This window comes from Lissotriton vulgaris, chromosome 3_1 (assembly GCF_964263255.1).
Source record: "Lissotriton vulgaris chromosome 3_1, aLisVul1.2, whole genome shotgun sequence".
Classification (NCBI taxonomy): Eukaryota; Metazoa; Chordata; class Amphibia; order Caudata; family Salamandridae; genus Lissotriton; species Lissotriton vulgaris.
This window is the reverse complement of record NC_141689.1, coordinates 907,281,965-907,309,362: the sequence shown is the minus strand read 5'-3', so window position 1 is coordinate 907,309,362 and position 27,398 is coordinate 907,281,965. Positions and strand designations below refer to the sequence as shown.

General features: G+C 53.3%; 1 protein-coding gene across 3 annotated transcripts in view; it reads right to left on the bottom strand.

Moving 5' to 3' along the window:
* The window catches only part of LOC147727192 (tight junction protein 2-like), a 595,437-nt gene that overhangs the window by 285,013 nt on the left and 283,026 nt on the right, over positions 1–27,398 (bottom strand). The window lies entirely within an intron of this gene.

Genomic DNA, 27,398 nt, shown 5'->3' with positions numbered 1-27,398 from the left:
CCAGGTTCTGAAACTGGGATGGTGCAGTGAGCTAAAAAACGGTGTTGGATCTAGCCCTGATCTCTTGACTGGGTGAGAGTATTCTGTTTAATTCAGAGACTCTGTCCCTCACCACCCCTTGTTGTAACTAATACAATGGAATCACTTTGTCGGATTGCTAGAGCTGTCGCTGCAACTGACTTTAAGCACGCAGGCAAGGCCTGGGCTACTGGATCCAATGTACTCGAAAAATAAGCACACGGTTTGTGTTTGTCTGCTTGTACCTGAGTGAGAACCGACAACGCTGTGCCATCGCGCTCTGTGACAAAAAGTGTAAAAGGTTTGCTGTAACATGGTGTCGCTAAAACTGGTGCTTGACATAAAGCTTTCTTTAATTCATCAAAAGCTTGTGTATGTTCCTGAGTCCAAGGGAGGACAGTCGAAGACGCTGCCTCCTGTGTTGTCAACTGTATAAGTGGTTTAGCTAGAAATGCATATTGTGGAATCCATTGTCTGCAATAGGAAGTGAGTCCAATAAAGGCTCGTACTTCTTTCTGTGTCTTGGGTTGTGGAAGATGTGCAATTAACTGAATTCGTTCAGGTGTCAGCTGCCTACCCCACTTGGACAGCAAGTGCCCAAGGTACACCACTTGCTGGGCACAGAATTGTAGCTTCGAAGGAGACACCTTGTGTCCCTTGTCCGCCAAGAAATTCAAAACTGTCAGTGATGCTTGTTCACATTCTGATTCACTACGGGCGGTGATCAATAGATCATCGACGTATTGGAGTAGGGCAGTGTTGGCAGGCATGTGAATACTGTCAAGTTGTCGTTTTAATGCTTGGCTGTAGATGCTGGGGCTTTCTGTAAATCCTTGAGGTGCGCGTGCAAATTTGAAGCTTCGGCCATTTAAACAGAATCCGAAAAGATATTGGCTTTCCGGATCAATGGGGACACTAAAGAAGGCGTTCTTGAGGTCAATTACAGTAAAGAACGTCGCCTCAGAATCAATAGCAGCCAATAGGGATGAAATGTCTGGGACCACGGGATACTGTGGTATAATACATTTATTCAATTCTCGTAAATCGATGACTAAATCGATAAACAGGAGGTGCATTTGGATCTGTACGTTTAAGAATTGGAATGATAGGGGAATTACAAACATTTGAGTCGGTTTCTACAACCACTCCTTGTGCAATGAGTTCGTCAATGATTTTCAGTAAAGCCACTACAGCATCTGGGGGTAACTTGTACTGTCGAATACGGGGTAGTACTACTCCTGGCTTGAGTGTGACACGATATGGAGTAATGTGCATACAACCTACATCAGTGGGGCCTTGTGCCCATAAATGTGCAGGAACATTCTGTAACCTGGGGTCAAAATCTCTTAATACATAATGGCCTTTGAAATCACGAAGAAACAACCTTACTCCTTCCGGAGAACAACAAATTACAGCTCCTAGAGCTTTCAGGGTCTTTATACCAAGCAAGTTTTCTGGACATGATTTCGTGAGCAATAAGTCTGTAGTACGGGATAATGGACCAACTGCTAGGGGAACAGGTTTCGATACTTCATTGACTATAGGCTTTCCTGAAAATTCAAGGGAAACATTCTGTGAGCCTGAGAGGGGTGCCCCTGGAACCTCGTCATGACTGATGGTCGTTCTGCTTGCCCCTGTGTCAATCAAAAGTTTTCTATCCTTCCCTAATACCTGACTGTGTACATAAGGACCTTCTTGATCTACAGGAACCTCAATAAGGGGCAAGCCAACCTCCCTCTCTAGGCTGTTTCATGCTGATAATCGGGATAGTCAGATTGTGCATACTGGTACATCTGCTGTGTAACATGTTGTGTTGCGGCAATGGGTTGAGGCTGTGGTACTGCTACGGTCTGTTGTGGAACCTGCATAGGCTGGACATTCTGTGGAACGTGTTGTTGGACCTGGTCCTGTCTAGGAGGACGCGGTCTCTCTTTAGTTTTACCTGTGGCTATGTTGTGTTTCAGAACTGCACAATCGTTCACATAGTGACCTGGCTGTTTACAATAGTTGCATATCCCTTTAACAGGAGCTGCTGAATTTGAATTATTGGATAGTGTCGTACCCCTTTTATGACCATCAGCTGGAACTGACTGAGCAACTAGTACTTTCATTTTCGTGTCTTTCATACGTCTCTGTTCGTGATCATGTTCTTCTCTGATTCTGTTCTGGTGGTACTGTAACATTTGTAACATTTGGGAAGGCGTATTAGCTTGCCATGTGCTCTCGACTTTCAGTACACAGTTCTTAACCTGGGGCAGGGAGTTCTCGACTAATTTTGACACAAAAAGGTGTGGGTATGACTCGCTACTTGTCTTCAGGCCACTATTAATAAAACATTTCTCGAATCTGGAATAAAAATCACTAGTGTCTTCGTCGTGTTTCTGTTTGCATGCTGAGATTGCATCCCAATCCTCCTTTTTAGTTGCCAACAACCTTGGCAAAACTTGTACTAATAATCCTGGTAATGCTTTAGTTTTCTCTCCAAGACCTAAACCTGGGGTTCGACCAGTTTCTTCGGTTTCTAATTCAGCCCAATTAATCTTTTTGTCTCCCACCTCCCATTCTTTTTCCTTGAGTTTCTCGTAAATAGCGGCAGGCAATAACACTTTCAGTATCTTCATAATGTCTGGATAGGTATAATCTCCCATTAGTAACATGTCTTTTATTTCACGGTGGAAACCTGCAGGGTCTTTATCATGACTGGGCACTATTTTCTTCATTTCTAATAATTCCATTTTAGTTATAGGCGTGTATACAAACACGCGTTCAAGGGTATCGTCGGCTTTCCTGACTGGATGTACTTCTCGTAAAGGATTCTGTTTGTCTAGGTGATATGGTTGCCTGACTGGGGGTGGAACAGAAACAAGATGTGGAGTCAAGAAAGTTCTATATTTATGACGTTGTTCTAAAATAATTTCAATTAGATCGGTACCTAGACCTCTCCATCTTCTCAGGAGTAAGTCTTGCAATAAATTATATAACGGACCTGGATCGGATGCTTGGTTTTCATACTGTATAATAAGGTGTTGGGTCATGTATATACCAGCTAATCGCTGTTCTTCTGGAGTAAGACTTAATAATGTTTGCACTACTGAATTGTCTTTATATATGCTGTCATCCCCGGCCCACTGTACTGCGGACCGAGCTAGTTCCTGATCACGTAAGGTATTGAGTTCGTGATAACCTACTCTTTCTTTCAGTACTTTATCAGTAATTTGGAATATATGTTCAAGGGAACATCGCTCTGGTATCGGACAAAGGTAAAGTTTCTTGTTTTCTAAACGAATGGGTCTGTCGAAGGGCCTATCAAGAGTTTACTGTCTAGGGAGTTTCTCTCTACCTACATATGCCACCAAGTCTCCCCTTGCCTGTTGCGAGGTTTCTGCTGGATTCTCTGGTTCTTCCTCATCTGAGGTTTCTTTATCGTCTGACTCAGAACGCCTTTCAGATTCTCGACGGGCATGTATTGCTATTATTTCTTTACGGATCTTTCTAACCATAGCATGTATACTTCTCTCTCTATCATGTTTGCCCTCGGCAATATTCTGACTCCATCTTGACAATCGCCCCATCTCTTCTTGTGGAAAGCTAGGCTGATCTTGTTCCCTTATCAGACAATTAACCAAAAATCGCATTATTAAACCCTGTGTCTCGACTTTCTGATGTGACATGGCTTCACCAACACACTCGGGTCTTTCTCCTGTTCTAATAAAATGATATATATTGTCTAGATGGTCTGGCATTTCTGGTAATAACACCAAGTAATCTGTAACACGTCTCAAACGTAGGGATGCTAACAACATGGGTCCTGTTTTACCAGGTACTGTGTCATATCTGCAATCTGTAAGCTGTTCTTTAAGCTTTTCGGCTGGGGCTGCTTTAGGCGTACGCTGCATTGCTAATTCTCTCATTGTCATACGTTGTAACTGTGGCGGGGTGCGATAACCTCCTGTAGCACCTCCCGAGGCGGAGGCTTGAGCATAACCTGACTGTAGGGTCGTTATCTGTAAGGGAGTTGGAACCTGAGCAGCGCCAGCCCCAAAGGGATTAAGCGGATGAATACCAGGGAGAACAATAGGGGAAGTGACAACAGGTGCGGGAAGTGGTGCGGGAGGGATCTGCTGTTGCGGACCTGGGGGCAGATGATCAACAGGTACAGGTGGTATGGTTATATTGGTATATGCGGGAGCTACGTCGTCTAAATAGGAAGAGAGGAAAATATCTGCTGCGGTTTTGTGACGTGATTTAGTCGGAACCAATGGAGGGGGCAGATCTTTCGGTATTTCCGGGGTTGCCTTGGGCAGGCCCTCGGCCAGGACTGGATACAGTCCTGTCATAATGGCATTACTCTTTCGTGTTGTTCTATTCTGACTCGCTGTCCTTCTTCTAGTAGTTCTTTCTCTTTGGCTTTTTCAGGAATCTTCTCTACTTTTCTCTACTTTTCTGAGTGCTTTCTCTGTCCGTCTATGTGATTCTTTACGCCATAATTCAATGGCATCTTTCTGTGACTGTCTGGCTTTCTTTTTCCATAACGCTTCCTCTACTCTCATAATGCACTCGGCATCCCATGTCCCTGTAACGGGCCATCTCATAAGTCTAGATATAATATGGCATCTAAGCCGTGCTTGTGGTACATAAAATGTCCAGGAGTGTCCCTGGGTGGGATGGGAACTGCTTCTTCGAGTATCCCTTTCCTAGTTCCTATCTGTCGTAACTTCGAAAATAAAGGCATAGCTACCTCGATCTAGACACAATAAACACAGTAAGAAAATGCAAACAATCACTCATACCACGACATTAAAAACACATTGAAACATTTCGAAACGAACAATAATAACTGGATATCTGGATACTAGATGCACTGCTAAACAGTACAGATACACTGCTAAAACAGTGCAGACCGGACTTGTGTACCCAAACCCGTCTTGACCGGACACAAATTAATGCACCCGTCTTGATGCGTCCCCAGCAACGGTACTCACCGGGAAGCACAGAACGGAAGGCCTCGGAAACTCAACTGGACTGGACCGCTACGACCTCACTGCTGCTGCTGCGCACTACGCATGCGCCTCAACGCTACAGGTGGGCCTCTCGATACCTCGGACACTGCTCTCTCGGCTGGGCTCTGGTCGGGATCCTCCGCACTCCTCACCGCCTCGTCTGGATGTCGACGCAGTCTCTGTCACCTCCGTAGGCCTGAGGGAGATACAGAAAAACCTGCAGATGCGCATGGGGTCCGTCACAGCTGTAGTCGGGGGCAAAGCCTGCGACGCATCACCGGCGCGTGGGGTGGGGGAGGGGTCCCTATTCGGGCGCCAAATTATGTGGTAAATATTTTACCGTATACGAGTTTGCCATATAATTTCGGAAAAGTAAAGAAATAGCTCAATCAAATGAGAGGCAGAGTCCGTGGTGTCTGAGTCATAAGGGCTTTAATCATAAATGATGACTCGAGCCATGGAAATCTGTTCCATCAATACAAGGGTTCGGGTATGCAATGATGGCAGGAAAGATGTCAACGATTTATTCACAGTACATGACATATATAGTAAAATGACACAATAGCATTGAATACAGTAGGCGTGACAAGTGAAATGTATATGATAAGAACACATGTGCGTAGCAAAAAGGCGTGAACAGGGGTGTGCACAGAGGCGTACACTAGAAACGTCACAGAAAAGTGTCACAAGTGGGTGGATGCTTAGAGAATTCTTGCAGAGTCAGCTGAAACCTGTGGCCTGAATGCGCGCGCAGCTAATATGACGTGTGATTGACGTGCAACTGGAGGAAGCTAAGGGTCTGACATTTAGCACTAGTAGAAGAGACAGAAGTCTGGCATGTCAGATCGACCTGCCCCTATAACATATCTGATATCTAATATTTGGAGGATGTTTAATCTAGAGTAAAAGGTCACTTGGTCAGAGGCTACTCTATACTGAATGTTAGTGCGTGTATAGGTGCCTGCGTGTCTACGTGCGGGGCCATGGGCCTACTCTGGTAACGGGAACTGTAAATTACTTGCACGGAGACAGGGAGACTTGCTCTTTGCTCTGCAGCCGGGGATATGTTTACTTAAATCACTAGACAGGAATGTGTTTTCGAAGAGCTGAGCTGGCTACGCTGATAACTTGAAGGTAAAATACTGTTTTTGGCAGGCAGACCAGGCCGAGCCGGGCACCGCTCGCTTGGCAGGAAGTAAGACAGAGGTCAGGGATGCATCTCCATGTTGCAGTTTTCAGAGGCAGAAACAGAAGTGGCTTGAAGACAGGAATCAGGGCCTAGCTCGGCAGAGCCAGGAAAAACGTGAAAGTGCACCATGTAAAGAAGGTGGCACGGCATACTTAGGAACTGAATTATCGATCCATTCATGGTGGATCTGATAGAGGACATGTTAACGTTGGACGCAAATGTATTTGCGTCTTCAGATTCGGTTGTGGAGGGAAATTACATGTACTTGAAACTCGTACATGGAGCCGTTGGGGTACACGTTGGGGACACATTTGACCATAAAAATTTCAATTACCTCATATTTCTTGTGAGTGAGTAGTGGTCCTTAGACGACCTTACATACTGCTTTATAACCAAATAAAAGATGTCTAAAACCAAAAATGATAACCCTGCGAAAGGCCCCGGCACCATTGATAATTATATGGTGAAGAAAGTAAGCCAGATTAATAACGAACGGCGTGCATCTTTAGGAAAGGGGACTCTGATACAGGATTTGCCTGAGTTGTCTTCGCAATGGGTAACCACAGAGGCTGAGGCAAATACGAGTGGAGTAGTTACAGTAGATCTGCCGATGCAGACGCCCACTACCGTGAGTGTTGAGGTACATTTAGGCCAACACGCCCTGTCAAGCGAAGAATCAGGAGAAGCTATGCCTGTCATTAGGCCGATGCGAACCTGTAGGAAAGTACAGCAAAAACGGGAGGGGGGGGGGGGGGGGGAACACAGTACGAAAAGAAGGGATCTGGACGGGAAAGAAACTAATGGCCCTGTCATAAACCCCTTTGTGTTCAACGGTAACAATGATAGTGGTCTTAATATAAATGCTGAGCAGTTTGCATCTCTTATTAAAAATCTAGAGGTAAAATTAGAAGCAAAAATAGAGGAGATGATTAAACCGCTGACTACGCAGATAGACACCCTGGTTACGGAAGTGGGTAGGCTTGGCGGCCTGCTGTCTACACACCTGGCTGCAGCCACCAGTGAAAGGGCTAAGTCTGGGGGAGGAGGGCAGGAGGCGACGAGTGCTAAAGTTCATCAGAACACTCGTAATACTGTTGCAGTAGCTACTACTGTGAATGAGGTACTAAGTACACCAGTCGCTCCAGTAGTACCTGCTTTGTTGACACAACCCAATTCAGCTCCAAGGAGCGGACTAGATCCAAGGCCACCTAGGAGCATTCGATATTTGAACTTACCACCTTGATTGTGCCCCGTTTGTGGCGGTATTAACCAACGACCACCTTGTGGTACCCATCCTGCCTCACCCTATGATGAATCTCACGCCTCACTGAAAAACAAGACAGTCGCCTGGCTTAACAAAAACTGTGGTTTTCCTATTTCTTACTCAGATCAGATAATGGCAGTAAGGAGGGTTAACTGGGTAGGCCCGTCCAAAAAACTGGGAAGCGGGGATTGTATTGTTGTAAATTTTAAACGCCCCCAACATGTGGCAACTGTCCCCTTAAGAGCATCTTCATTAATATATAATAAGAACAGTATATGTGCGCGCCCATTGGGGTACTTTTACGCCCATCTGTGCAAACCCCCCCCCACAAAGGATAATTAGGCGGGTGTTTGAACCTCAGACCCCGGTCTTGGACACACAATTTTATATAATATTGTTAATCCATGCGGGCCCGGAAACACGGCTGAAACTCACAATAGGATTACTAGTGCTGGACGCTACAATCATGGGTACAATGTCAACACACAGAATAGATATGATGCTCTGTCTGGCCTTGACATGTGTGATTGACGTGAGGTACCTGTGGCTCAGGGCACTGCGGCTTCAGCTGAACTTGTACCCGTAGAGAACTCACAGGACATAATACCTGGATGTCTGGTTGTCTCGTGGAATATTGCGGGTTTGGCAGCTAAAATGGCTGATGGAAACTGGGTTAACTATATTAAGCAATTCAAGGTCATCTGTTTACAAGAAACTTGGTCGGTAGAGTGTGATCTCTTCTTGGAAGGGTACAAGGCCTTTTACGTCCCAGCTACACCATCAATAAGAGGCAGACCAAAGGGGGGACTTGTGATTTTTGTTTCTATTTTAGTCCCTTGTAAAATTCGTATAATTGAATCACAGTATTCTGGAGTGATGGGTTTAGTTTTAAATGGAGAAAACTGTCTGGCTGGTTTGGTGAATTTTTATATTGCGATTAATGTTAGTGCAGCGTCTAATCAAATATCTGTACTGAATGCTTTCATTACTACTTCTATGAAGGATTTTAGTCATAACCTCATGATCATGGGTGATTTTAATGCGCATCCGTGTGGTGATCCCTTGAAGAAATGTCTAACAGACTTGCGTTGTGAGCGCTTGGGTGGTCTACATATGGATCATACAGTGGATGGGGAAATTTGTAATGATCTAATGAACAACTTGGACCTCTCACTGGCTATGACTCTCAGGTACCCGTTAAAATGCTTTGATATTCCTACTTTTAAAGGGCATGGAAGGGGCACTTTAATTGATCATATGTTAGTCTCACTGACGATGCAGACTTATTTGGATTCGTTCAGCATAGATCATAGTGAATTCAGCGATCATAACCCTTTAATAATTCGTCTGAAGGGACCTTGGGTTAACAAGGAAAACCAGAACTGTAGCTCTGGCAGGCTGTGTACAACAGATGGGAGGCGGCGACTTAAATGGTCAATGGTTACCCCAGATCTACTATATAAAAAAATTGTGGATAAATGTACTGAGGATATTAAGAATTGTACACATGACGGGGGAGATCCCAGACAGGTCCTTATTGCATATCAAAACCTGTCGGAAAAGGTATCAGAACTGATGACGGTTCCCGCGAGGAACTTAATGAAAGGGGGACCTAGGTGGTTTAATCACGATTGTTCCAAAGCAGCACGTAACCTAAGGTTAGCTCTGTCAGTTAATCCAAGAAATCGGGAGGATGTAAAACTGCGTCGGAAAGAATATAAGTCTGTTATCGCATCCCATAAGGAATTTTTAAGAAAAGGAGGCTTGGGACGAGATACTTGACCCCTCCACCTTAAAATGTAGCTCTAAATTCTGGGCTTTAGTTAAAAGACCGTTTTTGGCTGAAGACCCGGATGATGGTTTAGATTGCTGTATAACTAAGGAGGAGTGGGAATTTCATTTTAAACAACTGTACCACTCTGTGGACCCTGTAACAGTTGATGTATCACCTTATGACAGGGGAGTCACCATTAAATTTGATATAAGTGAGGTAATGGAGGCCATAGAAGGACTCACAGCTAGGAAGGCCCCAGGACCTGACAGAATCCCTCCGGCTCTGTAAAAATCTGATCCAAGTTTTTGGGCACCTATTCTGGTAGCTGTATTTAATGCAGCTGCTATAGCGGGCTGTCCTTTGTACTGGGGTCTATCAACAATTGTCCCCGTGTTTAAGAAAGGAGACAAGGGCAGCCCCCTATGTTATCGTCCAATCTCATTGATCGATTCCATGGTCAAGATTATGGGGAAAATCCTACTGCAGCGAATGTCAAGTTGGACCTCGGACAACAATATTATGTCCATCTCCCAGTATGGCTTCTGTAGAGGCCGTTCCACCATAACCCAGTGCCATAATCTTTTCCTTATACTGAGTAAATATACTGTTGTACAGAAGGGAACTGTCCACCTTGCCTTCATGGATCGGTCATCAGCCTTCGATTGTGTCAACAGGGGAAGGCTGTGGCAGATCATGAGGGAGAAAGGTGTGGACATAGGGATTGTTGATTTTTTGGTGGACATGCACAGTAACACCAGTGCAAATGTAAGGTACTCAGCAAATGGAGACACCACTGGCAATTTTAACATTAAAAAGGGAGTGCGTCAGGGTTGCATTCAGGCCCCATTTCTTTTTAATTTTTACATTAATGATTTAGACGCTGCTTTACAGGAGGTACAATCAGACTGCCCCAGAGTTGGCAGGCGGAGTATTCCAGTTCTTGTATACGCAGATGATGCGGTTTTAATCTCTAGAACGGAAAAGGGTCTCCAGGCGCTTTTGAACGCTTTTAATATTTTTATGACTAACAGAGACCTATTGGTCAACAATTCCAAATCATATATCATACATGTGGGCCGACAACCGAAAAATAATTTTCTTTTTAAACTAGATGATGTTTTGATCCCCATTACTCAAATGTTTTCATATCTTGGTGTCGTATTTGACACAAAGCTCAGCTGGGGTCCTCACCTGGCTAGAAAGAAAGGGGAAATGACAAGGATAAATGCCTCTATCTTTAATTTTGCAACGAAATTGGGGAAGAAGCCAAATACTGCAATGATGAAACTCTAAACTGCTAAATCTATAGCTACCGCTGTATATGGCAGCGAGTTATGGGGCTACGTAAATGGAGAACAGTTACAGGTCACTGAAAACAATTTTCTAAAACACCTTCTCTGTGTTCCAGCCAGTACACCTAATCTGGCGGTATACGAAGAACTGGGGACACAGTACCTATCTGATATATTTGCCATAAGACCGCTGATATGTTGGGTAAAATTATGGTTAAATCAAGATATACTGCTTACCCACCTGATTGTGAAAGACCTTGTGTCTCAGGATAACTCAATGTGCGTGCCCTTGCTAAAATACCTGAAATCTTGCTTTTCAAGGCTTGGATGTTTGAAATTGTTTGAAAACCCTTGCGGGATTGTAAAGGGGGATGTGGCAGCAATCAAGCGGGCCTTTCATATGGACAGGATGGCTAAAAGAGAAGGGGAGGAGCTCAAGAAACCTAATATTAGGAAATATGTTATGCTAAAAACCTGTGACACTATGGAACCATATTTAACATGCACATTCACTTCTCATGAAAAATTTCTGTTGACGAGGTTTAGGTTTAATATTTTTCATCATCTTTTAATTAGACCAAAGTCGCATATTTTTAATAAATCTGTTGCTCGCTGTGGCTGCGACGGGAAGTCTCCACAGGATATGCTGCATTTTATATTTTTATGTAGGTTTTATGAATACCCGCGTAGACGTTACCTTGTTGCTTTTTTTAAAAAACTAAATTTTAATCAAATAAGACCAGCACTTATGTATTTACAGCTTTTGCACAGTGACAGTGTTCTTCATGTAATAGAATTTTTTTAATTAACTGTCAAACTGAGGAATTGCCTGGATCTGTGATTTTATACCTCTCAGGAAGATGAGCTTATCTATTGAATGATCTTATATCATATTGTAAAACCAGTATTATTTTCACTTCACTGTTGATCCGGTCTACTTACTCATTAATGAAATACGTATAATATGTCTTTTTTATGGGATTATGATTTTTAAAGAATGAAATTTTCAATGTATTTATGTGTACTTTTATGGTGTGAAACAAAACCGAAATAAAGTCTCTATTGAATTGAATTGATTGGTAAATAAAGTACCACTGAATTAGGTAATATAACACAGCCCTAAGAAAAGGCAGAACTGTGTTATGAACTGCTACATAATAAATTAAATAGGATTGCTTCGTTTCATTCACTTCACGAACTATCCCAGGCTGATGCCCATCTTCTTGCCCAGAAAGGTTCTGATCGCCAATGTGAGGTACATTCATGCCACAAAATATCACAAGATTGGGGTACCCTGAACAACTCTTCCCTTAAGGAAATTTAATTGGGGGTTTATATCACCAACAGTGTAACAAAAGAGTGCTTTACACTCGATAGAATCATGAACATATTGCACATGACGTTTGAGTATATAAAGGATGACAAATGAGATAGCTGTCTGCAGTAGTCCAAATGAATGCACATTTGCTGTTCTTAGTTAGACAGGTTCAGAATAAATAGCTAAGTTAATTAAAAGACCTTATTCATGGGATAGAAATTCGTTCATAACTCCTTTTAAGTCTAACTAAGGAGGGGGGGGGGGGGGAGCATGCTTAGCTCCTCCAGAAAGTTATTCCAAATTCTCAGCGCTGCCCCAGAGAAAGCTTGGAATAGTGGTTTCTGCTTGTTGTATTTCACGTACTGATCCTTCTTTGCTTCTGGAATTTCCGTTTATCTCCAGGATGTTTGGTTTCTGTGCTAGGTATGATGGTGTGTTACATGTACAGCAACCCGCCTTGAACGTGCATCGCTTCTCTAAGGGAAGCCTGTTAGGGAACGGAGAACATACAAATACTTATATCATTCTCTATGCATTAACAGTTTTGATTTTGTTGGTTACTCCTACTTACAGTGACCTGAAGCCTTACATTTACACACTGTTTAATGCACTATTGTGCTATCTCTTACTGTACACTTAGCTCAACTGTCCTAAGAGAGAACTACCGAAAATAGTTAAGTCGGCCATTTTAGTCCAGAATATTGTAACGTTGTTTTGCTTTCTTCCCATGAGGGGAGCCTGGCACCTACACTTCAGGGCCTTTCTGTAGTTTCCGTTTATCAAGTGTTCCTTTCGCCTGCATGGAGAACAAGCATTGCAAAGCCAATAGGTCTTGCCTAAATGAGGTATTAGCTTTGTCAATATTTTAGTCAAGTTGTACAGCAGCCTGGCTCACAGTAAAAAAAAACAGTGCGATGATGCAGCTACTAGAATGGTAGGGGCAAAGGAGAAGGGCGAGTGGGAGGGAGGGACAACAAGGACAACAGTGGGAGGGTGGGATGGTTGGGAGTGGCAACACTGACAACGTAGGGAGGGAATGGGTGGCAGGGGCAACATGGACTAAATAGGGAGGGATGGGTGGCAGGGGCAACAGGCAATGGAGGGAGGGTGGCAGAGGCAACACGGACAACAGAGGGAGGGAGGGTGCCAGGGGACAACATGGACAACAGAGGGAGGGAGGGTGACTGGGCAACACTGAGAACAGAGGGAGGGTGACAGGAGCAACACGGACAATGGATTAGGGGCAACACGGACAACGGAGGGGGAATGGGTGAGGCAACACGAACGAGGGAGGGTGGGTTGTACAACAAGGGGAGGACGACAAGGACAACGCGGCAGAGAGGGTGGGTAGGACAACGGAGGTGGGGAGGACAACAGAGGCAGGGAGGGTAGGTGGGACAACATGGACATTGGAGGGAGGGAGCGGTGGGTGGATGGGGCAATATGGACAATGGAGGAAGGGTGGGTGGGGCAACACGGACAACAGAGGGAGGGCGGGTGGGGGGCAACACGGACAACAGAGGGCGGGTGGGGGGGCAACACGGACAACAGAGGGAGGGCGGGTGGGGGGCAACACAGACAACAGAGGGAGGGCGGGTGGGGGGCAACACAGACAACAGAGGGAGGGCGGGTGGGGGGCAACACAGACAACAGAGGGAGGGCGGGTGGGGGGCAACACAGACAACAGAGGGAGGGCGGGTGGGGGGCAACACAGACAACAGAGGGAGGGCGGGTGGGGGGCAACACAGACAACAGAGGGAGGGCGGGTGGGGGGCAACACAGACAACAGAGGGAGGGCTGGTGGGGGCAACACAGACAACAGAGGGCGGGTGGGGGGCAACACAGACAACAGAGGGAGGGCGGGTGGGGGGCAACACAGACAACAGAGGGAGGGCGGGTGGGGGGCAACACAGACAACAGAGGGAGGGCGGTTGGGGGGCAACACAGACAACAGAGGGTGGGTGCTCGGGCAACAGACAGAGGGACGGACAACAGAGGGAGGGCAGAGGGAGGGGCAACACAGACAACAGAGGGAGGGCGGGTGGGAGGAAACAGACAACAGAGGGAGGGCGGGTGGGGGGCAACACAGACAGAGGGAGGGCGGGTGGGAGGGGCAACACAGACAGAGGGAGGGCGGGTGGGAGGGGCAACACAGACAGAGGGAGGGCGGGTGGGAGGGGCATCACAGACAGAGGGAGGGCGGGTGGGGGGGGCATCACAGACAGGGAGGGCGGGTGGGAGGGGCATCACAGACAGAGGGAGGGCGGGTGGGAGGGGCATCACAGACAGAGGGAGGGCGGGTGGGAGGGGCATCACAGACAACAGAGGGAGGGCGGGTGGGAGCAACACAGACAACAGAGGGAGGGCGGGTGGGGGCAACAGACAACCGAGGGAGGGCGGGTGGGGGCAACAGACAACCGAGGGAGGGCGGGTGGGAGGGGCAACAGACAACCGAGGGAGGGCGGGTGGGAGGGGCAACAGACAACCGAGGGAGGGCGGGTGGGAGGGGCAACAGACAACCGAGGGAGGGTGGGTGGGAGGGGCAACAGACAACCGAGGGAGGGTGGGTGGGAGGGGCAACAGACAAAAGAGGGAGGGTGGGTGGGAGGGGCAACAGACAACCGAGGGAGGGCGGGTGGGAGGGGCAACAGACAGAGGGAGGGCGGGTGGGGGGCAACACAGACAGAGGGAGGGCGGGTGGGAGGGGCAACACAGACAGAGGGAGGGTTGCACAGACAGAGGGAGGGCGGGTGGGAGGGGCAACACAGACAGAGGGAGGGCGGGTGGGAGGGGCATCACAGACAGAGGGAGGGCGGGTGGGAAGGGCATCACAGACAACAGAGGGAGGGCGGGTGGGAGCAACAGACAACCGAGGGAGGGCGGGTGGGAGGGGCAACAGACAACCGAGGGAGGGCAGGTGGGAGGGGCAACAGACAACCGAGGGAGGGCGGGTGGGAGGGGCAACAGACAACCGAGGGCGGGTGGGAGGGGCAACAGACAACCGAGGGAGGGTGGGTGGGAGGGGCAACAGACAACCGAGGGAGGGTGGGTGGGAGGGGCAACAGACAACCGAGGGAGGGTGGGTGGGAGGGGCAACAGACAACCGAGGGAGGGTGGGTGGGAGGGGCAACAGACAACCGAGGGAGGGTGGGTGGGAGGGGCAACAGACAACAGAAGAAGGGTGGGTGGGAGGGGCAACAGACAAAAGAGGGAGGGTGGGTGGGTGGGAGGGGCAACAGACAAAAGAGGGAGGGTAGGTGGGAGGGGCAACAGACAACAGAGGGAGGGCGGGTGACAGGGGCCACAGACAACCGAGGGAGGGCGGGTGGGAGGGGCAACAGACAACCGAGGGAGGGTGGGTGGGAGGGGCAACAGACAACCGAGGGAGGGCGGGTGGGAGGGGCAACAGACAACCGAGGGAGGTTGGGTGGGAGGGGCAACAGACAACAGAGGGAAGGTGGGTGGGAGGGGCAACAGACAAAAGAGGGAGGGTGGGTGGGAGGGGCAACAGACAAAAGAGGGAGGGTGGGTGGGAGGGGCAACAGACAACCGAGGGCGGGTGGGAGGGGCAACAGACAACCGAGGGAGGGCGGGTGGGAGGGGCAACAGACAACCGAGGGAGGGCGGGTGACAGGGGCAACAGACAACCGAGGGAGGGCGGGTGACAGGGGCAACAGACAACCGAGGGAGGGCGGGTGGGAGGGGCAACAGACAACCGAGGGAGGGCGGGTGGGAGGGGCAACAGACAACCGAGGGAGGGTGGGTGGGAGGGGCAACAGACAACCGAGGGAGGGTGGGTGGGAGGGGCAACAGACAACCGAGGGAGGGTGGGTGGGAGGGGCAACAGACAACCGAGGGAGGGTGGGTGGGAGGGGCAACAGACAACCGAGGGAGGGCGGGTGGGAGGGGCAACAGACAACCGAGGGAGGGCGGGTGGGAGGGGCAACAGACAACCGAGGGAGGACGGGTGGGAGGGGCAACAGACAACCTAGGGAGGGTGGGAGGGGCAACAGACAACCGAGGGAGGGCGGTGGGAGGGGCAACAGACAACCGAGGGAGGGCGGGTGGGAGGGGCAACAGACAGAGGGAGGGCGGGTGGGGGGCAACACAGACAGAGGGAGGGCGGGTGGGAGGGGCAACACAGACAGAGGGAGGGCGGGTTGCACAGACAGAGGGAGGGCGGGTGGGAGGGGCAACACAGACAGAGGGAGGGCGGGTGGGAGGGGCATCACAGACAGAGGGAGGGCGGGTGGGAGGGGCATCACAGACAGAGGGAGGGCGGGTGGGAGGGGCATCACAGACAACAGAGGGAGGGCGGGTGGGAGGGGCATCACAGACAACAGAGGGAGGGCGGGTGGGAGCAACACAGACAACAGAGGGAGGGCGGGTGGGAGGGGCAACAGACAACCGAGGGAGGGCGGGTGGGAGGGGCAACAGACAACCGAGGGAGGGCAGGTGGGAGGGGCAACAGACAACCGCGGGTGGGAGGGGCAACAGACAACCGAGGGTGGGTGGGAGGGGCAACAGACAACCGAGGGAGGGTGGGTGGGAGGGGCAACAGACAACCGAGGGAGGGTGGGTGGGAGGGGCAACAGACAACCGAGGGAGGGTGGGTGGGAGGGGCAACAGACAACCGAGGGAGGGTGGGTGGGAGGGGCAACAGACAACCGAGGGAGGGCGGGTGGGAGGGGCAACAGACAACCGAGGGAGGGCGGGTGGGAGGGGCAACAGAGGGAGGGCGGGTGGGGGGCAACACAGACAGAGGGAGGGCGGGTGGGAGGGGCAACACAGACAGAGGGAGGGCGGGTTGCACAGACAGAGGGAGGGCGGGTGGGAGGGGCAACACAGACAGAGGGAGGGCGGGTGGGAGGGGCAACACAGACAGAGAGGGGCAACACAGACAGAGGGAGGGCGGGTGGGAGGGGCATCACAGACAGAGGGAGGGCGGGTGGGAGGGGCATCACAGACAACAGAGGGAGGGCGGGTGGGAGCAACACAGACAATAGAGGGAGGGCGGGTGGGAGGGGCAACAGACAACCGAGGGAGGGCGGGTGGGAGGGGCAACAGACAACCGAGGGAGGGCAGGTGGGAGGGGCAACAGACAACCGAGGGAGGGCGGGTGGGAGGGGCAACAGACAACCGAGGGCGGGTGGGAGGGGCAACAGACAACCGAGGGAGGGTGGGTGGGAGGGGCAACAGACAACCGAGGGAGGGTGGGTGGGAGGGGCAACAGACAACCGAGGGAGGGTGGGTGGGAGGGGCAACAGACAACCGAGGGAGGGTGGGTGGGAGGGGCAACAGACAACCGAGGGAGGGTGGGTGGGAGGGGCAACAGACAACAGAGGAAGGGTGGGTGGGAGGGGCAACAGACAAAAGAGGGAGGGTGGGTGGGTGGGAGGGGCAACAGACAAAAGAGGGAGGGTGGGTGGGAGGGGCAACAGACAACAGAGGGAGGGCGGGTGGGAGGGGCAACAGACAACCGAGGGAGGGTGGGTGGGAGGGGCAACAGACAACCGAGGGAGGGTGGGTGGGAGGGGCAACAGACAACCGAGGGAGGGTGGGTGGGAGGGGCAACAGACAACCGAGGGAGGGCGGGTGGGAGGGGCAACAGACAACCGAGGGAGGGCGGGTGGGAGGGGCAACAGACAGAGGGAGGGCGGGTGGGGGGCAACACAGACAGAGGGAGGGCGGGTGGGAGGGGCAACACAGACAGAGGGAGGGCGGGTTGCACAGACAGAGGGAGGGCGGGTGGGAGGGGCAACACAGACAGAGGGAGGGCGGGTGGGAGGGGCAACACAGACAGAGAGGGGCAACACAGACAGAGGGAGGGCGGGTGGGAGGGGCATCACAGACAGAGGGAGGGCGGGTGGGAGGGGCATCACAGACAGAGGGAGGGCGGGTGGGAGGGGCATCACAGACAACAGAGGGAGGGCGGGTGGGAGCAACACAGACAACAGAGGGAGGGCGGGTGGGAGGGGCAACAGACAACCGAGGGAGGGCGGGTGGGAGGGGCAACAGACAACCGAGGGAGGGCAGGTGGGAGGGGCAACAGACAACCGAGGGCGGGTGGGAGGGGCAACAGACAACCGAGGGTGGGTGGGAGGGGCAACAGACAACCGAGGGAGGGTGGGTGGGAGGGGCAACAGACAACCGAGGGAGGGTGGGTGGGAGGGGCAACAGACAACCGAGGGTGGGTGGGAGGGGCAACAGACAACCGAGGGAGGGTGGGTGGGAGGGGCAACAGACAACCGAGGGAGGGTGGGTGGGAGGGGCAACAGACAACCGAGGGAGGGCGGGTGGGAGGGGCAACAGACAGAGGGAGGGCGGGTGGGGGGCAACACAGACAGAGGGAGGGCGGGTGGGAGGGGCAACACAGACAGAGGGAGGGCGGGTGGGAGGGGCAACACAGACAGAGGGAGGGCGGGTTGCACAGACAGAGGGAGGGCGGGTGGGAGGGGCAACACAGACAGAGGGAGGGTGGGAGGGGCAACACAGACAGAGAGGGGCAACACAGACAGAGGGAGGGCGGGTGGGAGGGGCATCACAGACAGAGGGAGGGCGGGTGGGAGGGGCATCACAGACAGAGGGAGGGCGGGTGGGAGGGGCATCACAGACAACAGAGGGAGGGCGGGTGGGAGGGGCAACAGACAACCGAGGGAGGGCGGGTGGGAGGGGCAACAGACAACCGAGGGAGGGCAGGTGGGAGGGGCAACAGACAACCGAGGGAGGGCGGGTGGGAGGGGCAACAGACAACCGAGGGAGGGCGGGTGGGAGGGGCAACAGACAACCGAGGGAGGGTGGGTGGGAGGGGCAACAGACAACCGAGGGAGGGTGGGTGGGAGGGGCAACAGACAACCGAGGGAGGGTGGGTGGGAGGGGCAACAGACAACCGAGGGAGGGTGGGTGGGAGGGGCAACAGACAACCGAGGGAGGGTGGGTGGGAAGGGCAACAGACAACCGAGGGAGGGTGGGTGGGAGGGGCAACAGACAACAGAGGAAGGGTGGGTGGGAGGGGCAACAGACAAAAGAGGGAGGGTGGGTGGGTGGGAGGGGCAACAGACAAAAGAGGGAGGGTGGGTGGGAGGGGCAACAGACAACAGAGGGAGGGCGGGTGGGAGGGGCAACAGACAACCGAGGGAGGGCGGGTGGGAGGGGCAACAGACAACCGAGGGAGGGTGGGTGGGAGGGGCAACAGACAACCGAGGGAGGGTGGGTGGGAGGGGCAACAGACAACCGAGGGAGGGTGGGTGGGAGGGGCAACAGACAACCGAGGGAGGGCGGGTGGGAGGGGCAACAGACAACCGAGGGAGGGCGGGTGGGAGGGGCAACAGACAACCGAGGGAGGGCGGGTGGGAGGGGCAACAGACAGAGGGAGGGCGGGTGGGGGGCAACACAGACAGAGGGAGGGCGGGTGGGAGGGGCAACACAGACAGAGGGAGGGCGGGTTGCACAGACAGAGGGAGGGCGGGTGGGAGGGGCAACACAGACAGAGGGAGGGCGGGTGGGAGGGGCAACACAGACAGAGAGGGGCAACACAGACAGAGGGAGGGCGGGTGGGAGGGGCATCACAGACAGAGGGAGGGCGGGTGGGAGGGGCATCACAGACAGAGGGAGGGCGGGTGGGAGGGGCATCACAGACAACAGAGGGAGGGCGGGTGGGAGCAACACAGACAACAGAGGGAGGGCGGGTGGGAGGGGCAACAGACAACCGAGGGAGGGCGGGTGGGAGGGGCAACAGACAACCGAGGGAGGGCAGGTGGGAGGGGCAACAGACAACCGAGGGAGGGCGGGTGGGAGGGGCAACAGACAACCGAGGGTGGGTGGGAGGGGCAACAGACAACCGAGGGAGGGTGGGTGGGAGGGGCAACAGACAACCGAGGGAGGGTGGGTGGGAGGGGCAACAGACAACCGAGGGAGGGTGGGTGGGAGGGGCAACAGACAACCGAGGGAGGGCGGGTGGGAGGGGCAACAGACAGAGGGAGGGCGGGTGGGGGGCAACACAGACAGAGGGAGGGCGGGTGGGAGGGGCAACACAGACAGAGGGAGGGCGGGTTGCACAGACAGAGGGAGGGCGGGTGGGAGGGGCAACACAGACAGAGGGAGGGCGGGTGGGAGGGGCAACACAGACAGAGAGGGGCAACACAGACAGAGGGAGGGCGGGTGGGAGGGGCATCACAGACAGAGGGAGGGCGGGTGGGAGGGGCATCACAGACAGAGGGAGGGCGGGTGGGAGGGGCATCACAGACAACAGAGGGAGGGCGGGTGGGAGCAACACAGACAACAGAGGGAGGGCGGGTGGGAGGGGCAACAGACAACCGAGGGAGGGCGGGTGGGAGGGGCAACAGACAACCGAGGGAGGGCAGGTGGGAGGGGCAACAGACAACCGAGGGAGGGCGGGTGGGAGGGGCAACAGACAACCGAGGGTGGGTGGGAGGGGCAACAGACAACCGAGGGAGGGTGGGTGGGAGGGGCAACAGACAACCGAGGGAGGGTGGGTGGGAGGGGCAACAGACAACAGAGGGAGGGTGGGTGGGAGGGGCAACAGACAACCGAGGGAGGGTGGGTGGGAGGGGCAACAGACAACCGAGGGAGGGTGGGTGGGAGGGGCAACAGACAACAGAGGAAGGGTGGGTGGGAGGGGCAACAGACAAAAGAGGGAGGGTGGGTGGGTGGGAGGGGCAACAGACAAAAGAGGGAGGGTGGGTGGGAGGGGCAACAGACAACAGAGGGAGGGCGGGTGGGAGGGGCAACAGACAACCGAGGGAGGGTGGGTGGGAGGGGCAACAGACAACCGAGGGAGGGTGGGTGGGAGGGGCAACAGACAACCGAGGGAGGGTGGGTGGGAGGGGCAACAGACAACCGAGGGAGGGCGGGTGGGAGGGGCAACAGACAACCGAGGGAGGGCGGTTGGGAGGGGCAACAGACAGAGGGAGGGCGGGTGGGGGGCAACAGACAGAGGGAGGGCGGGTGGGGGGCAACACAGACAGAGGGAGGGCGGGTGGGAGGGGCAACACAGACAGAGGGAGGGCGGGTTGCACAGACAGAGGGAGGGCGGTGGGAGGGGCAACACAGACAGAGGGAGGGCGGGTGGGAGGGGCAACACAGACAGAGAGGGGCAACACAGACAGAGGGAGGGCGGGTGGGAGGGGCATCACAGACAGAGGGAGGGCGGGTGGGAGGGGCATCACAGACAGAGGGAGGGCGGGTGGGAGGGGCATCACAGACAACAGAGGGAGGGCGGGTGGGAGCAACACAGACAACAGAGGGAGGGCGGGTGGGAGGGGCAACAGACAACCGAGGGAGGGCGGGTGGGAGGGGCAACAGACAACCGAGGGAGGGCAGGTGGGAGGGGCAACAGACAACCGAGGGAGGGCGGGTGGGAGGGGCAACAGACAGAGGGAGGGCGGGTGGGGGGCAACACAGACAGAGGGAGGGCGGGTGGGAGGGGCAACAGACAACCGAGGGAGGGTGGGTGGGAGGGGCAACAGACAACAGAGGAAGGGTGGGTGGGAGGGGCAACAGACAAAAGAGGGAGGGTGGGTGGGTGGGAGGGGCAACAGACAAAAGAGGGAGGGTGGGTGGGAGGGGCAACAGACAACAGAGGGAGGGCGGGTGGGAGGGGCAACAGACAACCGAGGGAGGGCAGGTGGGAGGGGCAACAGACAACCGAGGGAGGGTGGGTGGGAGGGGCAACAGACAACCGAGGGAGGGTGGGTGGGAGGGGCAACAGACAACCGAGGGAGGGCGGGTGGGAGGGGCAACAGACAACCGAGGGAGGGCGGGTGGGAGGGGCAACAGACAACCGAGGGAGGGCGGGTGGGAGGGGCAACAGACAGAGGGAGGGCGGGTGGGGGGCAACACAGACAGAGGGAGGGCGGGTGGGAGGGGCAACACAGACAGAGGGAGGGCGGGTTGCACAGACAGAGGGAGGGCGGGTGGGAGGGGCAACACAGACAGAGGGAGGGCGGGTGGGAGGGGCAACACAGACAGAGAGGGGCAACACAGACAGAGGGAGGGCGGGTGGGAGGGGCATCACAGACAGAGGGAGGGCGGGTGGGAGGGGCATCACAGACAGAGGGAGGGCGGGTGGGAGGGGCATCACAGACAACAGAGGGAGGGCGGGTGGGAGCAACACAGACAACAGAGGGAGGGCGGGTGGGAGGGGCAACAGACAACCGAGGGAGGGCGGGTGGGAGGGGCAACAGACAACCGAGGGAGGGCAGGTGGGAGGGGCAACAGACAACCGAGGGAGGGCGGGTGGGAGGGGCAACAGACAACCGAGGGTGGGTGGGAGGGGCAACAGACAACCGAGGGAGGGTGGGTGGGAGGGGCAACAGACAACCGAGGGAGGGTGGGTGGGAGGGGCAACAGACAACCGAGGGAGGGTGGGTGGGAGGGGCAACAGACAACCGAGGGAGGGTGGGTGGGAGGGGCAACAGACAACCGAGGGAGGGTGGGTGGGAGGGGCAACAGACAACCGAGGGAGGGTGGGAGGGAGGGGCAACAGACAACCGAGGGAGGGCGGGTGGGAGGGGCAACAGACAACCGAGGGAGGGCGGGTGGGAGGGGCAACAGAGGGAGGGCGGGTGGGGGGCAACACAGACAGAGGGAGGGCGGGTGGGAGGGGCAACACAGACAGAGGGAGGGCGGGTTGCACTGACAGAGGGAGGGCGGGTGGGAGGGGCAACACAGACAGAGGGAGGGCGGGTGGGAGGGGCAACACAGACAGAGAGGGGCAACACAGACAGAGGGAGGGCGGGTGGGAGGGGCATCACAGACAGAGGGAGGGCGGGTGGGAGGGGCATCACAGACAGAGGGAGGGCGGGTGGGAGGGGCATCACAGACAACAGAGGGAGGGCGGGTGGGAGCAACACAGACAACAGAGGGAGGGCGGGTGGGAGGGGCAACAGACAACCAAGGGAGGGCGGGTGGGAGGGGCAACAGACAACCGAGGGAGGGCGGGTGGGAGGGGCAACAGACAACCGAGGGTGGGTGGGAGGGGCAACAGACAACCGAGGGAGGGTGGGTGGGAGGGGCAACAGACAACCGAGGGAGGGTGGGTGGGAGGGGCAACAGACAACCGAGGGAGGGTGGGTGGGAGGGGCAACAGACAACCGAGGGAGGGTGGGTGGGAGGGGCAACAGACAACCGAGGGAGGGTGGGTGGGAGGGGCAACAGACAACAGAGGAAGGGTGGGTGGGAGGGGCAACAGACAAAAGAGGGAGGGTGGGTGGGTGGGAGGGGCAACAGACAAAAGAGGGAGGGTGGGTGGGAGGGGCAACAGACAACAGAGGGAGGGCGGGTGGGAGGGGCAACAGACAACCGAGGGAGGGTGGGTGGGAGGGGCAACAGACAACCGAGGGAGGGTGGGTGGGAGGGGCAACAGACAACCGAGGGAGGGTGGGTGGGAGGGGCAACAGACAACCGAGGGAGGGTGGGTGGGAGGGGCAACAGACAACCGAGGGAGGGCGGGTGGGAGGGGCAACAGACAGAGGGAGGGCGGGTGGGGGGCAACACAGACAGAGGGAGGGCGGGTGGGAGGGGCAACACAGACAGAGGGAGGGCGGGTTGCACAGACAGAGGGAGGGCGGGTGGGAGGGGCAACACAGACAGAGGGAGGGCGGGTGGGAGGGGCAACACAGACAGAGGGGCAACACAGACAGAGGGAGGGCGGGTGGGAGGGGCATCACAGACAGAGGGAGGGCGGGTGGGAGGGGCATCACAGACAGAGGGAGGGCGGGTGGGAGGGGCATCACAGACAACAGAGGGAGGGCGGGTGGGAGCAACACAGACAACAGAGGGAGGGCGGGTGGGAGGGGCAACAGACAACCGAGGGAGGGCGGGTGGGAGGGGCAACAGACAACCTAGGGAGGGTGGGAGGGGCAACAGACAACCGAGGGAGGGCAGGTGGGAGGGGCAACAGACAACCGAGGGAGGGCGGGTGGGAGGGGCAACAGACAACCGAGGGTGGGTGGGAGGGGCAACAGACAACAGAGGGAGGGCGGGTGGGAGGGGCAACAGAGAGAGGAATGTAGCTGGGCAGGAAGAACACAGTATGGGGAGAAGTACACGAGGGAGACTGCTAAAAAAGGTGCACTGTTGTACAGTGCTTAAACAAAAAGGAAAATGTAATGCCTAAAAAAATGAACGATGGAAGTACAAAAGTAATGCCTCTATGCTCCTGGGGAAAGAAAAACACACAAATAGGGAAAAAAAACTATGGCAGCTGGCCAATAATTGTAATTGTACTTATATTGCACTTGCGACCCCTGACAAGGCGGCAACACGCTTTTCGGAGAGTAGCAAAAAGCAATCAAAGGAGAGTGACAATAAAAACCAACCAATGGTAAGCAATGGACGGCCTCTAAGCCCACTGTTAGAAAACAATATCTTGAACGAGACAGTGAATTGGCAAAACCTAAAAAAAGTGTATAAACTCAGCCGAGACGTGTATGGATTTTAGCATGAAGTGTTACAACTTACAACTGACCATGGGGCAATGTCTTTTAACCTTTGACTACTTTAGATGCCTGCTGGTTATTTTGCATTAACTATTTATATGATTTCTATGTGCTACCACAAATGTCCGTTTTCTCTTAGAGTGCATACAGCAGGTGCAATGTGTTCTGTCTCTCATTGTCTGTGATAAGTCTTGTAAGGTTGTATTTCATATACAGGGCCACAAACCCTCTGTGAGACTAGTAAGCGGGATCTCCAGTTCTCCATCTAATTTCCCCACTAAAGTACCAAGCCCTCATGCATAATGTTTATGAATTACAATTCCATTACTTCGCAAAAATGTATCTGTTTAATTCCCAACATTAGAAAAGTCTTAGACTGCCATAAGCCTTATCTTTTTTAAGTATTTACTATGTTCAACAAACTACATGGAATGAAAAGGCATTCCTACTAAAATGCTGCTAGGTAACCAAGAAAAGCAATCTCTTGACAAGGCCAACAGTGAAAGCAATTCAGAACGCTAGTCACCTGTAAAGGTCGCCGGGCAGAAGAACACTGCTCCCAGGTTATACGTGCACCGAACTGATCTGTTCATCGCTTTTTACGAGGTCCTTGGGTGTCGGACGAAGGAGAGGGTTGTGACGAAGGAGAGGGTTGTGGCGAAGGAGAGGGTTGTGGCGAAGGAGAGGGTTGTGGCGAAGGAGAGGGTTGTGGCGAAGGAGGGGGTTGTGGCGAAGGAGGGGGTTGTGGCGAAGGAGGAGGGAAGGTCGGGTCAAGGTGCTTCGGCTGTTTAAAAAAGGAGAACATTCCTAGAAAACACCAACAGGCAACTCACGTGGTGTCTTGAAAAAATGCTGATTTTTTTCGCTGCACGTGCCCACATTCTGTGCAGAGCCTGCACGGGCTTCATAGCGCCGCGGCATAATCCGTCTGGCGGCCTCCCGCATCGCTGTCCACTTATCCGAAAGCCGTTACGTAATACTAATACAATACTGTCCTACATATGCGCGGCGGCTCGAGCTGTCCTGTGGCACGACCCGGAGCACAATACATTAGGAGCTCAGTAACCATGCTGGACCAATCTCTAAACAAAAGCCAACGTGGGAAAAACGGACTCCCACAAACGCAGCAGAATAAACAATAACTTAAAATTATCATTTATAGCTTTTCATGCATTAACATTTTCCAAATATACAGCAGAATCCTACCGTGGCCCGTTAGACTCTTTTACATCGTATATGTATATTTTTTAATTTCAAATGAAAACGGCTCAAAACAAACCAAAAAAGCCGCTGTTGATTCCCATTGTTCACCCAAAAGTGCCAGTCAGTTAGTTACTGCAGTGACCCTCGTGGCTTTACAAAAGTGTACAAGGACCTCCTATATCCTGTCTGACCACGGGGTGTCGCTGCTGCATGACCATTTCGGTTTTTGAAAAGAGAATATGTCCGTGTTGCAAGCCTAATTTAGTAATAAAAAATGAGCGTGTAATATCCCAACCAATGAATCTACAGAGCTCCAACCCACGTCTACACGTTATTAGTTACAGAACATGTTTGGTAAGAGCTGGTGCACTCCACGCCCAAAGGCATCCCTGGCTAGGAAAAACGTACCTGACAAGGATGCCCTATTGGAATTCTGTGATCATCCAATCCAAGGCTGTTCTCCCTTTCCTTGTTAATTATATGACTTTGGTTACCGACAGGGAATGTACCTGTGTACAGATCCGTTCCCACTAAAATAGAATTAGTTGAGCCGGATGCAGAACATCTTCACAGTACACCTCAATTGAGATTTATATGAATCTTTTTTTCAGATCGATCTATTTCCAAACTATTTATAAAAACCATCTAGGCACAAACATCACCTTCTTAACCATAATCATGATCAAGTTTAACTACATAAACTCCTGGCGTCTGTTTTACCGCTCCGCTCTTCTAAGCCTTAGGCTTAGGGCTCCAAATCCACAAATCGCCATGGACACCACAATTCAGTCAGGTTTAATTCCTATTAACCAATGTAATTAGCACTTGTCAGCTTTGTTCACCTGCGATTAGCTACAACTTCCAGAATGCAGTAGGTTGCTAAAGAATTTCCAGAACTGGAACATTTGAGTACCATACTGATCCTTGTGAAGTAGTGAAGTAGTGTGGCTCACTGGTTAGAGGCGGCAGACCCGAGAGCAGAGGACGGCCCGGGACCAGGGTTCGATTCCTGGCGCGGCAGGTTTCTGGACCAGGGTCAGCGGACTCGATAATTCTCTCGCCACTCTGATCAGCGATCACACTCGGCAACTCTGGGCATTAGCTTGCCTCATCTTCACTAACGGCCCCACCAGACCGCCGGGGATGCCTGGTCTCACCCTGGAGATACCCATTAAGGGACCATCTCTCAGGGAAGCCAGGAAGGGTTTCGCAGCGGTCGAAGCGCCTTGGGACCCTACGGGTAAGTAGTGCGCTATATAAATGCCTATACACATACACATTCTTCGCTAACAACCACCACTAAAAATGCAAAAAACAAAGTCGCTGCCCCAAAGAAGCAGTGTACTTTAATTATAAACAAATAAGGCACATGGAAAAGGGAGGATGTGAAATTTGACAGCATCTGTATCCCAACTCTGAGATCTAACCGGATTGATGGTTTGAAGACCAGATTTGAAATTTTCAATCATACCATTTGCAAAATGTTATCAACAAGAAATGTATTAAGTAGATGATAAGTGTAGGAAATCTGCCCTTTCTACAAGATCTCCATGGATTTTTTTGCCGAACCCCATTTTCCTGGCTATATAACTCTGTGAATTCTCCCCTGCTAACCTGTGGCAAAGTGCATGTGCTCCTCCTTTCATTGTGACGAAATTGTAACACACCTGACTGCCATATTAACTTATGTATTAGTTTCTAGTATATGGTGCAAATTGTACCCAGGGCCTGTAATTTGAAGGTCATTAGAACACTGGAATGGTGAGTAGAAGCCTGGAAAGCAACATTCCAATGTTGTTTTTCTCTCACAGCTGCTGCTGTGAACAAAGGCCGCTTGGAGCCCGAGGGGATTTAAACCCCACTGGGCCCCGAGTGGCCT